We start from the raw sequence: 11,011 nt of genomic DNA, 5'->3' as shown, positions 1-11,011 counted from the left end.
GTCCAATCATTCCAGGAGTCCAGAAAATAGAATTGTAATAGAATCAAGATTTTGTTTATCCCGACCCAGCGCGGTCGCACGTTTCACCAGCGCGAGCGCGCTGACTTCCTGTACCCCGGCGAGGCCGCGCGCTTCATCAAAGCGGGCACGCTGGACTTCTGCCAAAAACACTTCTTTTCTTTCTCTTTATTCTTGTAGCTTCGAGCCGGCTTCAACGAGCTTTTATTCCAACACCACCTAGACACCGTATTAGCATCAAAACAATGCTAATTCACCTGATCCACAAATTAATGCCTGAAATGCAAAAATACTTGAAAACACGTTAAAACACAAATAACTTGAGTACAAATACACCAATTCAAAGCTTATTAGAGCATAAATAAGTGTCATAAATGCCACTCAACAATATCATGGAGACAAATCAGGTGTATGCCCTGATCTTTAGGAGTAATAGACGTTGGTTGCATATTTTATATATTCCTTGTAATTCTTCCAGAGACCAGAAGTAATCCCAGTTGCAATTTCATATAAAATCATTAATCTGATTCTTAGCATATCAGTTTAGTTCTATCATCTAGTATCAGAGCCCTACAAATACCTAAAGTAATACATTACCGAAATATAATATTGGCAGATTCAAGCAAAGGAAAAGAAGCTAAAATAGGACTCAGCTACCCAATACTAACATAAACCAACTACACCACCTGGGCTATGAAAATGAAAGTATTTTTGCAGACATACAATGTGTGGGAAGCAGTAGAGCCCAAGGATCCAAAGGGTATCATCGATGACTAGGCAGACAAGTGTGCTATGGAAATGATCTATCTATCAATCTCAGAGGAGTTGTTGTTGACACTGGCGGAACACGCGACTGCCAAAGCAGTTTAGGAGGCCATCAAAACGGCTTCTTTAGGTGTTGATAGGGTGAGGAAAGCTAAGGCTCAGACTCTCAAGGCCGAATTTGAGTCACTAACCATGAAAGAGTCAGAGCAGTTGGATGATTTTTATCTGAAATTGAATGGTCTGGTTGCAAAAATCAGGGTACTTGGTGAAAAAATTGGAGAGGAGTATGTTGGGAAATAGATACTTCGAGAAGTACCAACAAAGTTCCTACAAATTACCTCATCCATTGAGCAATTTGGGAATCTATAAATGATGTCTATCGAGGAGGTAATTGGCTCGTTAAAATCTCACGAGGAACGCCTTTCGGGGCTAGAAGAAAGCAAAGAGGAACAATGACTACTTATGACTGAAGAAGAGTGGTCGAAGCATGAGGCCAGTAGTGGAAAGCTCTTACTTACACGTGAAGAGTGGCTTCAAAAATCAAATCGAGGTGGAAACGTTTTCCGTGGAAGAGATAACCAGAGAGGTCGTGACAGAATCGACATGAGCAAAATAAAGTGTTTCAATTGCGGAGCATATGGGCATTTCGCAGCAGAATTTAGAAAGCCAATGAAGGATAGAATGCATCGTGGAGAAGCAAACTTGACACAAACTATTGATGATGAACCTGTACTTTTAATGGCAATGAGTGAAGAAAGAGTGGGCGGTGTGATTATGTTTAGTGAAGGTCCAAACTCGAACACAAAGGAGATTGCAGACAACATGTGGTATCTCGATAACAGAGCGAGTAACCATATGATTGGGTTTCGTGACAAGTTTGAAAGTCTGGATAAGTCGATGCGAGGAAAGGTGAAATTTGGTGATGGTTCATTAGTGAAAATTGAGGGCAAAGGTACAATTAATATGATATGCAAAAATGGTGAGACCAGGACGCTTCATGGAGTCTATTACATACCGACACTACGTATCAACATTATCATTTTGGGCCAACTTTCAAAAGAAGGGAATCGAGTGGTGCTAAACGGGGGAAGCTTGTGGGTCTATGATAGTTGCGGCAGACTTTTGATGCCCGTGAAAAGGTCGCAAATCGCCTCTACAAATTTTATATTGAAAGAGCAAAGAAGTGAGCTTGTTAACTAAAGCAGAAGAGGAAGCCTGGCTTTGGCATTCAAGGCTCGGGCACGTTAATTTTAAAGCAATGCAACTAATGGCACTAAACAACATGGCTCATGTTTTTCCTTTAATTTGTATACCAAAAGAATTATGCAGTGGATGTCTCTTGTCGAAACAGCAACGTAAGTCTTTCTCCCATTCAAATTTTGTTGTTAAACACGTATTAGAATTAATACATGGCGACCTTTATGGTCCAATTTCTCCTCCAACCCCAGCTGGTAACAAATATTTCATGCTATTAGTAGATGATTATAGTCGTATGATGTGGGTTTATATGCTGAAAAACAAAGATGAAGCACTTGATTGTTTTAAGAAATTTAAACCGTTGGTGGAGAATTGCAAAAAAGAAACAGTACAGGTCTTTCGTACTGATCGAGGAGGGGAGTTCTGCTCCAAAGATTTTGAGAAATTCTGTGTTGAATCAGGTATTCTTAGACATTATACAGCGCCCTACACACCACAGCAAAACGATGTTGTAGAGCGCCGTAATCGTACTGTGGCAGCCATGACACGAAGTTTGTTAAAAGAACGAAATATACGAGCAAAATTCCGGGGAGAAGCAATCAAACATGCTGTTTATATACTCAACAAATTACCTACACGGGCTTTGTCTAATGTCACTCCTCATGAAGTGTAATAACCCCAATTTTTGGAAATTTTTGAAACCCTTATGAATAGTGATTTTGCAGATTATGCTGAATAAGAAAACTTTTCATGCCACACTATGTAGGGGTTTTGTTATTGATATTCTGATATTTTATTAGTACTCTATATGGTATATAAGTGTATGTAAAGATCGTCAGAATCCAATTCCGAACACTTTGATTATTTCCGGAAATCCACCAGATACAGAAAGAAATGAGTATAAGGTAATAGGATAAATAGGATTTAAATTCAAGGATTTTAATAGGGGGTCATAAAAAGGAATATAATATTTTGAGAAAGGTTAAGGAAACCTAAGTAATAAGATCCCAGGTATGATCCCTCAAACGATAAACGAAAACGAAAGTTAAGCGAACCTTATAACAGATCAGCGGTCATTAGCCAAATAATTAAAAGCTAATCAAAGAGATTAGTGGGGATGATGTCATCAAACCAATGAGAAGAGGACAAAGAAGGGAGGGTGACATCACATGGTGACATAAGCATGAACAAGCAAGTGTGTTGTTGGATGATTATGAGCCACACAATATTTACCATGGTAACAACCTAATTAACAAGCAAAACAAACACAAAAATCAAAAGCAACCAAAACAAAAACATTTTCTTCTTCCCCCACTCTTTGCTCTCGGCTTTTCCATGAAAAGCAAAGGAGAAAATTTCAAAAATCAAGCTACACACCTTCATAATTCAAGAGGTTTATTTCTTTAGCTTCCATAATTCATAACTAAGATGAGCCATAAGTTTAAGCTCAAGATTCCATGTTTAACATAGCTAATCAATTCATCAAAGTTATTGGTGAATAGTGTTTTCAAGAAACTAACTTTGTGTTTTCTTATGTTTTCTTCAAGATCCAAGCTTAGTAAAGATAGTTAGTGGTTATTTAAGGCTTCCTAAGTGATTCTCCACTCTCCAAGGAAGGTATAACCCCTCCAAACCCTAACTTTACTTTGAGTATTAGGTTTGGTTTTGTTTGTTATAGTTCATGAGAGCATGATTCTTGTATGTTTAGAGTTTGGATGGAATTATAATGATTTTGGGTTATAAATCTTGGTTGTTGGTTGATGAACCTTAAGTATAATTAGTAGCTCTTGTTTGAGATTGAATAAGTTTGAAAAATCATGAGGTTATGGACTGAGTTAGTAAGTTTTGGATGAAGTTTGGTGGTATTGGTGGTTATGGGTTGATTTGTGGTTGATTGTGGTTGATTGGAGTAGTTTAAAATTTGGTAATCGCGTAAACATAGCCGTCGTAATGTCCGATTTACTTTAAGACTGTTTTGTTCTTAACAATCAGGACCCGTGAACTCACTGTTAGGTTTTGACCATTGCCATGATTAGATAGTTCATGTTACGAGCTTCGTTTTGATATGTGGTTCGTTTGAATCCGATGTACGGTTTAGGAGAAATGACCGTTTTAAGTAACGGCATTTCGTGACCGAACCATTACCCCTCGCCTTACTTTGAAACCTTGGTTAAGGACTTTAAATGACTAATTGGGGTATGAAAAAATTATGTTAAGTGGATTAGGTATTTGGTAAGGTACTCGCGAAAGAATCGCTTTAAAATTCTTAATAGTTAATTTATTAAAAATGGTGGAGCCGAGGGTACTCTAGCGACGTAAGTGAATCGTTAAGCGCAAAAGCAAGCGTTAGAGTCTAATTGGTTAAAGTCTAGATTCTTAAGCGACTTTGGTTTAATTCCAACTTATATGTTGTTTATAGGTTACCAGACTCCTCCCATGCCATTTATAACCCCCAGTCGCTCAGGCAAGTTTTCTACCCGTTATACTGTTGTTGTGATGTATATATGTATATGCATTGTCTTGTGATAAATGCATGTTGGTTAATTAGCAAATTCTTGCGATATATTGTAGCATGTGATATGGTATATATGCATGCTTGGTTCGTAATCTTGATACATATATCTGTTGATTCAGTTGATAATACCCATGCTAGAGATAAGCGGTAATTTGCATATACCCTTAGAAAAGGGGACCCCAAGGTGAACATATTTCTAAACCGGGAGTCGATGTTCCCGAGTATATTATATATATATATATATATATATATATATATATGGATATAGTTTTCAAAACTATTGATCGAATAAGATTTATTCGATAACTTTATTTTATTTAATGAATATTATTTGAATATTCATTCGAGGACTTATGACTCTGTTTATTCTATTTAATGATTATTATTTGAATATTCATTTGAGGATGTATGACTCCGTTTATTTTATTTAATGAATATTATTTATAATATTCATTCGAGGTATTATGACTCCGCTTATTATTTAATAATATCCTTTATTTTATTAAAGAATAATGTTTCGATAATCAAACTTATTTTCGATTATTCAAATAAAGATAGTACTTTCATATAAGTATATCTTTGGTTATTTAATATCCATTTCAAGTATGAGTTTTAAAACTTCTACTTCGATTATTTTTATAAGGATTATCTTTATGAGAATATTATTTAAATAATAATATTCAGATATTTCTAATATATCGGGACTGATTTATTTTAATAAATCAGCAGTACTCCAAACATTCTAAAAAATGTTTTCGAGTCTTCAAAATGATTTCTAAAAGTTAGGGTGGATCCCAAAACTCATTCTTTTATATTTAAGATCCTCCTTTCGAAGGGGATTTAAATACTCGCTCAAAACCTGGGGGATCCGGCTCTGTGGTGTATTTTACATTCGCAACGTGGTTGCTGTTTTGAGAAAACAATTTGATTACTTGCCCAACGTTCGGGAAGTAAGTCCATCTAATTGAGTCGGCATAAGCGACAGGCCGGGGTACGGTCTATCAAAGTGTAAGTGGCTGGGTGGCAGTCCATCAACGCGTAAGAGGCCGGGTGGCGGTCCAGCACAAGGTCCTTATGTGGCCAGGGTGATGACCGGTGGGGGATTCATCCATCTACTAGTAGAAAAAGGTTACTTATTGGTATCTTTGCCTGATCAGCAAGATATCAAGTTTATGCCAAGGTTTTCTCCTTTCCAAATTCATTGGATATTGCAACTCTGTTTATAATTTTCATAACAGAGGTTTTCAAGGAGTGTATGAAATGTATATATATAGGTGTATATATATATCGGGACTTAATGAAGTATCTCGTAACTTCATTATTTATAATAATATTCAAAGATTGAATCTATTCAAATCTTGTCTTGTAGTCTCATCTATGTGATGAACTTTTGAAACTAATTATAACTTGAACGGTGGTAGTTCAAGTAGTATTCGGAAAAGATATAAGTATATTGGAGTATCTTGTAACTTCATCTTTTCAACTTATATCTGGTTAATGATTATCTTATGCATGACAAAGATTTTCACAAAAAAACGTTGAGACAAGGTTAGATATATGAGATCACCTTGCAACGATAGTTTTATACAGTTATAAACTGGAACTCTGTGTATATTATGCATGGAAGAGGACTTCCAAGATTTTGAAAAGTATATATATACATATATACTGAATATTTTGTGACTTGGTCGCGTTAAGATATCAGCTTGGTTCATTTCTTCTTGACCAAGACTTTCATGAGTACTATGAGAATGCTCCTATATAGTTAATCATTATACATATTATTTTGGTGGGCTTGTTGCTCACCCTTGCTTTCTTCTTTCATCACACAACAACAGATAGAAAAGATGAACAGGACCAAGCTCCCAATTCGCGAGCGGATAGGAAACATTCTGCAGTTTCCTATAGGCATTGATGTCGCTGTAGCTGAGGTAGGAACTACCAATAGGCTAGGCTTTCCACTTTTGATGTACCAGACATATGTATCTTTATCAATTATAATAATGGCAAAGAAATGTAAATCTATTCAGAAACCCTTTTAAGGTGTAATGGCATATAATTTTGGAATAAAATGACCCGTGTTATTTTTTGGATATTCATCTCTGAGACTATATCTTGTGGTGTGTGTGTTTATTGTGGGGTCACAGTACAGAGTAGTTGATTGTTTATTAAAATTGGGTGTTATTAAGGAAATGGAACTCGTGACAACCCGGATCCCCGACCCCGGATTGGGGGGTGTTACATGAAGTGTGGTTTGAAAGTAAGCCAAGTGTCGTTGATTTAAAGGTCTTTGCCTGCATCTCCTATATGAAGGTACCATATGTTCTTACTCGAAAGCTTGATGATAGAAGTCAATTGTTGGTACATTTTGGACGAAAAACAAGTACAAAGGCTTATCGCCTCTATGACCCAACCTCTGGTCGTATTCATATCTCTCGAGATGTCGTTTTTGATGAAGCCAAATGATAGGATTGGGAATTCAAAAATCATGCAGTAGAAGGACCTCTACAACAAACTACACTTGACATTCCTGAGTATGATGATAAATCCAGTCCTGAGTCTGACAGAGACACCCCAGTCACGCTCATCTCGGCCATATCCTCCCCTCAATCAGTCACTCCCAGTTCTGCTTCGAGTTCTGCTACCTGTGAAAGTGAGCTAAAACGATTTCGATCTCTTGCAGACATTTATGACACAACTGTTGTTGTCGAACTTGAAGAGGAGCTATTGTAATCTGGGATTGACGAGCCTATTACATTCGAGCAAGCCATTAAGGATGAGGCCTGGCGAGCAGCTATGGATACGGAGATTGAAACTATTGAGAGGAACCATACCTGACAACTCACAGACTTACCACGGGGTCACAAAGCTATTGACCTCAAATGGGTGTTTAAATTGAAGCGGGATACATCTAGAGATGTCATTAAACATAAAGCTCGACTGGTAGCAAAAGGATATGCTCAATGACCGGGTATTGATTACGATGAGGTTTTTGCTCCAGTCACTCGACTAGAAATGGTTCGCCTTTTATTAGCTCTTGCTGCCAAGAACGAATGGGAGGTTCATCACCTCGATGTCAAGTCTGTATTTCTTAATGAGGTTCTTGAAAAAGAGGTCTAGTATCTCAACCTAAGGGTTATGTCAAGGCTGGACATGAAACACAAGTTTATAAACTCTTAAAGGCGCTATATGGTTTATGTCAAGCCCCCCGAGCATGGTACTCTCAGTTAAACAAGTGTTTGCTTCGTTTAGGATTTCTCAAGTGTCCTTATAATTATTCAGTTTTTACACGTAAGGATGGGAATGATTCTTTAATCATAGGAGTCTATGTTGATGATTTGCTCATCACTGGTACCACTATTTCAGCCATTGTAAAATTCAAGGGGGAGATGAGTCGTGAATTTGACATGACTGATCTTGGAAAACTTTCTTATTATTTGGGTTTGGAGGTTGAACAGACAAAGGGTTGTATTGAAATAAAGCAGACGTCATATGCAAAGAAAGTGCTACAAAGAGTTGGCTTAAGTGAATGCAATGCAGTTAAATATCCCATGGAATTAAAGTTGCAAATCGATGTTGACAAAAATGATGAAGCAGTAAACCCAACTCATTATAAGAGCCTGGTGGGAGGATTAAGCTACTTAGTTTATACTCGACCCGATATAGCATATTCTGTAGGCATAGTCAGCCGTTACATGGAGATGCCCACCGTCATGCATTTGAACGCAATAAAACGGATATGTCGATATTTGAAAGGTACTTTGCATTACGGTGTGGTGTACATAAAAGGTCGTGGTAATTATCTATTGTCGGGCTTATCCGATAGTGACGTTGCTGGAAGTATTGAGGATCGGAAAAGCACAGGGGGCATGGCTTTTAACCTTGATGAAAGCTTAATTACGTGGGTCTCACAGAAGCAGAGATGTGTAGCCCTGTCATCATGCGAAGCCGAGTTTATGGCTGCTACTACTGCAGCGTGCCAAGTAATATGGCTTCAAAGGGTACTAAGTCAGATCATGGGCGTGAAGGCTGCACCAGTCGTTCTCTATATTGATAATAAGTCTGCCATAGACCTTACAAAAAATTCAGTTTTCCATGGTAGAAGTAAGCACATTGATGTGCGTTATCATTTCATAAGAGATTGTGTGGAGAAGGGTTTGATCGAGATCAAGCAAATAAGAACAAGTGAGCAACGAGCAGATATATTAACCAAGGCATTGTCTGCAGCAAAGTTCGAAAAGATGAGACGTTTACTTGTATAACGACTCGTACATTTTTGTAATATTTAAATGTGTAATTATTAAATAAGTTATGTGTATGGGATCTGTCAGTTGAATATTATTTTTGTTAATATTTTAATTAATTATGTGTGATCGTTGGTGTTCGTGTATTAATTGTATAATTCGTTGTGAAGCTGTGTGGTGTCACTTTTGTATTTAAAGATGATTTTATTCAGGATTTATTTCCATAAATACTTGAATTATCCCTAAAATCATTTTATAGCCTCATAATTTTATTAATTATTCTTAGGGGTTTTTAAAATTTAGAAATCAATATTTTATTGATTATTTACCCTTAAATGATTTTCTGATTGTATTTATTTATAAAATCCGTATTAAATCCAGAAAAGTTTCAAAAAAATTATGAAACTTATATTTATTTAAGTTTGGATTTATTCCGAGGTGTTTCTAATCGCACCTCATTTCATTAAATTATAAACATTTTGGATAAAAACGATTGACAAATGAAATTATTCATCCCCTTTTCTATCTATTAATCCCTGTAAACCCTTTTCCTCTCCCATCTCTGAGGTTCGATCTCTCTCTCTCTTTAATCCTCTCGCTCTCTATTTTCTCTCGAAAATTCTCTGTTCTCTTGATTCTCTGCAGTCTCTCTCTCCCGGGAAATCTCTCATCTTTTTCTTCTTCTCTTTCCCTCATTTTTCTCTACCGGTTTCTTCCATTTCCGGCGAGTTTGGTCGCCGTCCGGTTGCTGGTTGACGCTGGACTCTGGTTGATTATATATGTGTGTATTTTGTATGTATATATATGGGTGCAAGTAATCAGTTCTCGAGCCGCCTCCATTCGCCGCCCCTTTTGCTTTTTCCGGCGAAGGGTGTGGTGGCGTGAGGGGCTGCTTTTGTGCGCACACCTGTTGCGTGCCTTTTTCCGTTCTGTTCTTCCTGCTACTTGTTCTATTTGGTGAAGCGCACGCGCTTGCGAGTGTTTAATTCAGCAGATTGTATTTTATTATGATTTCTGAAATTTTAATGAAATTAATTGATATGTGGTGCAGATAATTTAGTTAATTAATTGGTAGAATCCGTAAGGAAACCCGAAATTTATCGAGTACCGACGTATTTTACCGCCGTCGGCGATGAGTTTCGGCGAGCCGACGGTGGACGGTGATGAATATTTCTGAGTCCTATGAATAAATATTATAAAACATGAATAATAATTCATAATTGTATTTAGTTGGTGTTTGGGAAATGTGTGGATTGTTGTTGTTGTGGTTGAATCGGTGTTTGGGTGGTCGTTGTAGCTATTGTGATTTGGTTTGATGTCGGGATGTTCGACGGGTTAGCCGATAATCAAAGGAGGTGCTGCCCGATTTCTGAAAAATTTAATTACGGAAATACGAGGCTGTACCCAATGGCTATCGGAACGTCGATCCATTATATGTAATTATTTTGTATGAAATATGATTATGTGTTGTGATGAAATACTTTACGAAAATCGATAACCCTAATTTCATAAAAAGATAAATATACCTATTTTCTGAAAACGAACACCGAACCGACTTTCAAAGACGTGAACCCTAATTGATACGTGTATTATAATATTGAAAATGTTACGAGTTGGGTTTGTTAACATATGGGTAGATTGTTAGCAAGGATAGTCAAGCTTATTCGGACGTCTAATTTAGGGTATTTTGGTTCCCGTAGATTCCAGTTGAAATCCTTAGCATCCCGGTCAGTGCAAAGCCAGTCAGAAATTAGTGTTAAAGCGTATTAAGGCAAGTACCCCTGATCATATCTTTATGGTTCGGTATATATGAATATAATGTTGTCTTATTCTCGTACTGGAATAGAATGATTTAAGTTACGTATTCCCTGGGTTTCAAATTATTTTATTAACTTGTGTTTTGGGGGAAAAGTAACTTCTGAAAATACCTATCTCTAAGCTTTGAATAAAATGGAAATGTTTTGGGAAAATGTGCTGTGTTATAATTGTTTTAACAAGAGATAGGTAAGTGAATTGGAAAACTGGATAAAAATGATCAGATAATTGGATGAGTGTGCGCAGAAGGCCCGTAACGGCCTGGAAGTTAGCGTAAGAGGCGAAGTGGTTGCGCACCCTATTATAACCACCAGCCCAGCGTGACAGAGACCTAGCTAGTCTCTGAGTTCCGGAACAAGTTTCATATGATAGCCTGATCAGCTGTCTCACCAGGAATCATCCAATGCATGTATATCTGAGCAAGCGATTTTGAGGTTCCCGGAAAGGGACAAGTTTT

The sequence above is a fragment of the Apium graveolens genome, chromosome 3 (assembly GCF_009905375.1).
Source record: "Apium graveolens cultivar Ventura chromosome 3, ASM990537v1, whole genome shotgun sequence".
Taxonomy (NCBI): domain Eukaryota; kingdom Viridiplantae; phylum Streptophyta; class Magnoliopsida; order Apiales; family Apiaceae; genus Apium; species Apium graveolens.
Note: the sequence above shows the minus strand (reverse complement) of the source record.